Source organism: Argopecten irradians, chromosome 1 (genome assembly GCF_041381155.1).
Source record: "Argopecten irradians isolate NY chromosome 1, Ai_NY, whole genome shotgun sequence".
Lineage (NCBI taxonomy): Eukaryota > Metazoa > Mollusca > Bivalvia > Pectinida > Pectinidae > Argopecten > Argopecten irradians.
The window spans coordinates 56,878,367-56,886,319 of record NC_091134.1 but is presented as its reverse complement, the minus strand read 5'-3'; positions in this window follow the sequence as shown (position 1 = coordinate 56,886,319).

Below are 7,953 nucleotides of genomic sequence, written 5' to 3'. Positions count from 1 at the left end.
TCCCTATTAGGCCCCGCCCCTCCTGCCCCCCGGGGGGTCAGAGCCAAAATTTATACCAGTTCTGTTCCCCTTCCCCCAAGGATGTTTGTGGCTAAATTTGGTTACAATCCATGCAGAACGCTATGACTAGTAGTGATTTAAAGGATTTACCTCTATTTTTCCTATTGGGCCCGCCCCTCCTGCCCCCAAGGGGTCAGAGCCAAAATTTATACAAATTCTGTTCCCCTTCCCCCATGGATACTTGTGGCCAAATTTGGTTACATTCAATGCAGAACTCTAGGACAAGTAGCGATTTATAGGATTTACCTCTATTTCCCCTATTGGGCCCCGCCCCTCCTGCCCCCCGGGGGGTCAGAGCCAAAATTCTATACAAGTTCTTTTCTCCCTTCCCCCAAGGATGTTTGTGGCCAAATTTGGTTACAATCCATGCAGAACTCTAGGACAAGTAGCGATTTATAGGATTTACCTCTATTTCCCCTATTGGGCCCCGCCCCTCCTGCCCCCAGGGGGTCAGAGCCAAAATTTATACAAGTTCTGTTCCCTTCCCTTAAGGATGTTTGTGGCCAAATTTGGTTACAATCCATGCAGAACTTTAGGACTAGTAGCGATTTAAAGGATTTACCTCTATTTCCCCTATTGGGCCCCGCCCCTCCTGCCCCGGGGGGGTCAGAGCCAAAATTTATACAAGTTCTGTTCCCCTTCCCCCAAGGATGTTTGTGGCTAAATTTGGTTACAATCCATGCAGAACTCTATGACTAGTAGCGATTTAAAGATTTACCTCTATTTTTCCTATTGGGCCCGCCCCTCCTGCCCCCAAGGGGTCAGAGCCAAAATTTATACAAACTCTGTTCCCCTTCCCCCAAGGATGTTTGTGGCTAATTTTGGTTACAATCCATGCAGAACTCTAGGACAAGTAGCGATTTAAAGAATTTACCACTATTTCCCCTACTGGGCCCCGCCCCTCCTGCCCCCGGGGGTCAGAGCAAAAATTTATAAAAGTTCTGTTCCCCTTCCCCCAAGGATGTTTCTGGCCAAATTTGGTTACAATCCACGCAGAACTCTAGGACAAGTAACGATTTATATGTTTTACCTCTATTACCCCTATTGGGCCCCGCCCCTCCTGCCCCCGAGGGGTCAGAGCCAAAATTTATACAAGTTCTGTTCCCCTTCCCCCAAGGATGTTTCTGGTCAAATTTGGTTACAATCCATGCAGAACTCTAGGACAAGTAGCGATTTATATGTTTTACCTCTATTACCTCTATTGGGCCCCGCCCCTCCTGCCCCCGGGGGGGTCAAAGCCAAAATTTATACAAGTTCCCTTCCCCTTCCCCCAAGGATGTTTCTGGCCAAATTTGGTTAAAATCCATCCAGAACTCTATGACTAGTAGCGATTTAAAGGAAATGTTGACGGACGGATGACGGACGCCGCGCCATGACATAAGCTCATTGGCTGGCCCTTTGGGCCAGGTGAGCTAAAAAGGATGTTTGTGGCCAAATTTGGTTACAATCCATGCAGAACTCTTGGACAAGTTTCGATTTATAGGATTTACCTATAATTCCCCTATTGGGCCCCGCCCCTCCTGCCCCCCGAGACCAGTGCCAAAATTTATACAAACTCAGTTCTTATTCTCCCAATGATATTTCTGGCCAAATTTGGTAACAATCCATGCAGAACTCTAGGACAAGTTGCGATTTATAGGATTAACCTTTATTTTCCCTATTGGGCCCCGCCCCTCCTGCCCCCCGGGGGGTCAGAGCCAAAATTTATACAACCAGTTCTGTTCCCCTTCCCTCAAGGATGTTTGTGGCCAAATTTGGTTACAGTCCATGCAGAACTCTAGGACAAGTAACAATTTATAGGATTTACCTCTATTGGGCCCCTATTGGGCCACGCCCCTCCTGCCCCAAGGGGGTCAGAGCCAAAATTTATACAAGTTCTGCACCCCTTTCCCCAAAGGATGTTTGTGGCCAAATTTGGTTACAGTCCATGCAGAACTCTAGGACAAGTAGCGATTTATAGGATTTTCCTCTATTTCCCCTATTGGGCCCCGCCCCTCCTGCCCCAAGGGGGTCAGAGCCAAAATTTATACAAGTTCTTTCCCCCTTCCCCCAAGGATGTTTGTGGCCAAATTTGGTTACAATCCATGCAGAACTCTAGGAGAGGTAGCGATTTATAGGATTTACCTCTATTTCCCCTATTGGGCCCCGCCCCTCCTGCCCCCAGGGGGTCAGAGCCAAAATTTATACCAGTTCTGTTCCCCTTCCCTCAAGGATGTTTGTGGCCAAATTTGGTTACAATCCATGCAGAACTCCAAGACAAGTTGCGTTTTACAGGATTTAACTCTATTTCCCCTATTGGGCCCCGGCCCACCTGCCCCAAGGGGGTCAGAGCCAAAATTTATACCAGTTCTGTTCCCCTTCCCCCAAGGATGTTTCTGGCCAAATTTGGTAACAATCCATGCAGAACTCTAGGACAAGTTGCGATTTATAGGATTAACCTTTATTTTCCCTATTAGGCCCCGCCCCTCCTGCCCCCCGGGGGTCAGAGCCAAAATTTATACCAGTTCTGTTCCCCTTCCCCCAAGGATGTTTGTGGCTAAATTTGGTTAGAATCCATGCAGAACGCTATGACTAGTAGTGATTTAAAGGATTTACCTCTATTTTTCCTATTGGGCCCGCCCCTCCTGCCCCCAAGGGGTCAGAGCCAAAATTTATACAAATTCTGTTCCCCTTCCCCCATGGATACTTGTGGCCAAATTTGGTTACATTCAATGCAGAACTCTAGGACAAGTAGCGATTTATAGGATTTACCTCTATTTCCCCTATTGGGCCCCGCCCCTCCTGCCCCCGGGGGGTCAGAGCCAAAATTTATACAAGTTCTTTCCCCTTCCCCCAAGGATGTTTGTGGCCAAATTTGGTTACAATCCATGCAGAACTCTAGGACAAGTAGCGATTTATAGGATTTACCTCTATTTCCTCTATTGGGCCCCGCCCCTCCTGCCCCCAGGGGGTCAGAGCCAAAATTTATACAAGTTCTGTTCCCTTCCCTCAAGGATGTTTGTGGCCAAATTTGGTTACAATCCATGCAGAACTTTAGGACTAGTAGCGATTTAAAGGATTTAACCTCTATTTCCCCTATTGGGCCCCGCCCCTCCTGCCCCGGGGGGAGTCAGAGCCAAAAAATTTGGTTTGCAGAACTCTAGGACAAGTAGCGATTTACACCTCTATTTTCCCCTATTGGGCCCCGCCCCTCCTGCCCCCAGGGGGTCAGAGCCAAAATTTATACCAGTTCTGTTCCCCTTCCCTCAAGGATGTTTGTGGCCAAATTTGGTTACAATCCATGCAGAACTTCCAAGACAAGTTGCGTTTACAGGATTTAACTCTATTTCCCTGATTTGGGCCCCGGCCCCACCTGCCCCAAGGGGGTCAGAGCCAAAATTTATACCAGTTTCTGTTCCCCCCCTCAGTCCCCCACAAATTTTGGTAAGTTTAGTGGGTCCCCAAGGTTTTCAACTTTTGGCCATGCTATTTGGATCCTTGCAGAACTTACATAGATTTATAGGATTTGCAAGCCCCTAATATACGACTCTAATGCCCCAGAAATAAGAGCCAAAATTTATCAAGTTCATGTTCCAAGCTCCCCAAGGATGTTTCTGGCCAAATATGGTTACAATCCATGCAGAACTTAGGACATAGTAGCTTTGATTTTTCGTTTACTCTATTTACTATTTTATTGGGCCCAAGCCCCTCCTGCTTCCCGGGGGAGTCAGAGCCAAAATCATACAAGTTCCCCTTCCCCACAAGGAATTCATTTAAACCTCCATCGAAATAAAATTAATTCTTGAATTCTAACGTATTTCAAGGGGGACTCAAAATTTAAATTGTTTCAATATATATTAAGTTTTTTTGTACAATTTTCAGTCCCATGAATGACTATCAGTTCTTACATAATAATATAATTGACCATTCAAATGGCAAGCCAAAACAATATGCATCAAAGTTTATTCTGCGGATTTGTGGCCAAATTTTACATTGTAATAACTCTATCACAATTAGCATTTATAGGTTTTACCTCCTTTTCCCCTATTGGGCCCCGCCCCTCCTGCCCCTTTGTCAGTCAAAATTTATAAAGTTCTTTAACCTTCCTTCTACTCATATTATGGCCAAATTTGGAAATCAATCCATGCAGAACTCTAGGACAAGTTAGCTATTTATAGCCTGATTCCACTTGACACCCTATTGGGCCCCGCCCTCACTACCCCGGGGGGTCAGAGCCATTGTTGGTATACCAGTTCTGTTTAAGTGATGTGGCCAAAAATTGAATGTGCAGAAGTATTGTGACATATGCATTAAATACTTTTCCCATAACGTTGCTCTTTTCGACCAGATGTCAATTGTTGGTTACAGAGCAAAATTTATGTGCGGCGATCCCCTTCCCCAAGTTTTGTTACAATTGACAGTTCAATCATGTTCTAATTTATAGTGACTTTTAAGGATTTGAAGATATTTTTCCTATTGGGCCCCGTTTTTATAGAAACACATTTTTCTGGTTACAGTCCATTGCAGAACTCTAGGACAAGTTACGATTTTAATGATTTAACCTCTATTTCCCCTATTGGGCCCCGCCCCTCCTGCGAAGATTATGGGGGTCAGAGCCAACTTGTTATACAGTGCATTCTTTCCCCTTCCCATGGAGGTGTGTTTATGGCCAAATTTGGCATTCAATCCATTTACTCTAGGACAAGTAAAAGATTTGTTTAATTTACCTCTATTTCCCCTGCTTTGGGCCCCGCCCCTCTCTGCCCCCTGGGGTCAGAGTCAAAATTTATACAGTTCTAGCACACCCTTCACTCAAGGATGTTTAACCAATCAGATTGAGGTTACGGAAAATGGTTTACCCTATAATCACGCCATCAGTTTTAGGTGATTTAACAATTGGACGGAGCTATTGGTTTCCGCCCATTTCCATCTCCCTTATGACGTAAGGACGTTTAGTCATCGAGCCAAAATTTTACAAGTTCTGTTCCCAAATTTCACAAGGTCATGTCATATCATTGGTCTTCAATCTTGTAAATGTTGGACAGTTTTTATGTAGAATTTAGGCTACCTGTAAGTTTTCAACAGGATTTATACAACATTTTATACCTTTAGTATTATGCCTTTGTGGCATAAATGTCCAAATATCGAGAAATCATAGCGGAATCAAATTTTCAAAACCTGCCATTTTCTGAATAGAAGCTTATTCCAAAAAGGATTTTAGAATCACAGTTACATCCAGAATAATTTGAATGTTTGAGACTAAGATTACGTGATCGATTACAATGGTTTTACCTCTTTTTTTCTCTTTGGGCCCGCCCGTACTGCCACCATAGGGGTCAAGAGCCAAAATATTTATACAAATTCTGTTCCCTTCCACCCATGGATATTGTGGCCAAATTTGGTTACATTCAATGCAGTTTAAAGTCTAGGACATAGTAGCGATTTTACTAGGATTTTACCTCTATTTCCCTATTGGGCCCCGCCTCCTGCCCCTCGGGGGGTGTTGAGATGCCAAATTTTGGATTTACAAAGTTCTTTCTCCCTTCCCCCAAGGTGTGTTTGTGGCCAAATTTGGTTACAATCCATGCAGAACTCTAGGACAAGTAGCGATTTATAGGATTTACCTCTATTTCCTCTTATTGGGCCCCGCCCCTCCTGCCCCCAGAGGGGTAGAGCCAAAATTTTATTATCAAGTTCTGTTCCTTCCCTTAAGGAATGTTTGTGGCCAAAATATTTGGTTACAATCCCTATCCATGTTACGATTTAAAGGATTTACCTCTTTCCCACTATTGGGCTGTTCCCCTTCCCCCAAGGATGTTTGTGGCTAAATTTGGTTACAATCCATGCAGAACTCTATGACTAGTAGCGATTTAAAGATTTACCTCTATTTTTCCTATTGGGCCCGCGCCCCTCCTGCCCCCAAGGGGGTCAGAGCCAAAATTTATACAAACTCTGTTCCCCTTCCCCCAAGGATGTTTGTGGCTAAATTTGGTTACAATCCATGCAGAACTCTAGAACAAGTAGCGATTTAAAGAATTTACCTCTATTTCCCCTACTGGGCCCCACCCCTCCTGCCCCCGGGGGTCAGAAGCCAAAATTTATAAAAGTTCTGTTCCCCTTCCCCCAAGGATGTTTCTGGCCAAATTTGGTTACAATCCACGCAGAACTCTAGGACAAGTAACGATTTATATGTTTTACCTCTATTACCCCTATTGGGCCCGCCCCTCCTGCCCCCGAGGGGTCAGAGCCAAAATTTATACAAGTTCTGTTCCCCTTCCCCCAAGGATGTTTCTGGTCAAATTTGGTTACAATCCATGCAGAACTCTAGGACAAGTAGCGATTTAAAGAATTTACCTCTATTTCCCCTACTGGGCCCCGCCCCTCCTGCCCCCGGGGGTCAGAGCCAAAATTTATAAAAGTTCTGTTCCCCTTCCCCCAAGGATGTTTCTGGCAAATTTGGTTACAATCCACGCAGAACTCTAGGACAAGTAACGATTTATATGTTTTACCTCTATTACCCCTATTGGGCCCCGCCCCTCCTGCCCCCGAGGGGTCAGAGCCAAAATTTATACAAGTTCTGTTCCCCTTCCCCCAAGGATGTTTGTGGTCAAATTTGGTTACAATCCATGCAGAACTCTAGGACAAGTAGCAATTTATATGTTTTACCTCTATTACCTCTATTGGGCCCCGCCCCTCCTGCCCCCGGGGGGGGTCAAAGCCAAAATTTATACAAGTTCCCTTCCCCTTCCCCCAAGGATGTTTCTGGCCAAATTTGGTTAAAATCCATCCAGAACTCTATGACTAGTAGCGATTTAAAGGAAATGTTGACGGACGGATGACGGACGCCGCGCATGACATAAGCTCATTGGCCCTTCGGGCCAGGTGAGCTAAAAAGGATGTTTGTGGCCAAATTTGGTTACAATCCATGCAGAACTCTATGACTAGTAGCGATTTAAAGGAAATGTTGACGGACGGATGACGGACGCCGCGCCATGACATAAGCTCATTGGCCCTTCGGGCCAGGTGAGCTAAAAAGGATGTTTGTGGCCAAATTTGGTTACAATCCATGCAGAACTCTTGGACAAGTTTCGATTTATAGGATTTACCTATAATTCCCCTATTGGGCCCCGCCCCTCCTGCCCCCCGAGATCAGTGCCAAAATTTATACAAACTCAGTTCTTATTCTCCCAATGATATTTCTGGCCAAATTTGGTTACATTCCATGCAGAAACTCTATGACTAGTAGCCATTTAAAGCATTTACCTCTATTTCCCTTATTGGGCCCCACACCTCCAGCCCCCAGGGGGCCAGAGCCAAAATTAATACCAGTTCTGTTCCCCTTCCCTCAAGGATGTTTGTGGCCAAATTAGGTTACAATACGTGCAGAACTCTATGACTAGTAGCGATTTAAAGGATTTACCTCTATTTCCCCTTTGGGCCCCTCCCCTCCTGGCCCCAGGGGACCAGAGCCAAAATTTATACAAGTTCTGTTCCCCTTCCCCAAATTTGGTTACATTCCATTCAGAACTCTATGACTAGTAGCGATTTTAAGGATTTACCTCTATTTCCCCTATTGAGCCCCGCCTCTCCTGCCCCCGGGTGGTCAGAGCCAAAATTTATACAAATCCCGTTCCGCTAGCGATTTAAAGGATATACCTCTATTTCCCCTATTGGGCCCCTCCCCTCCTGACCCCGGGGGACCAGAGCCAAAATATATACAAGTTCTGTTCCCCTTCCCCCAAGGATGTTTGTGGCCAAATTTGGTTTCCTTCCATTCAGAACTCTATGACTTAACACTAGTAGCGATTTTAAGGATTTACCTCTATTTCCCCTATTGGGCCCCGCTCCTCCTGCCCCCGGGAGGTCAGAGCCAAAATATATACAAGTTCTGTTCCCCTTCCCCCAAGGATGTTT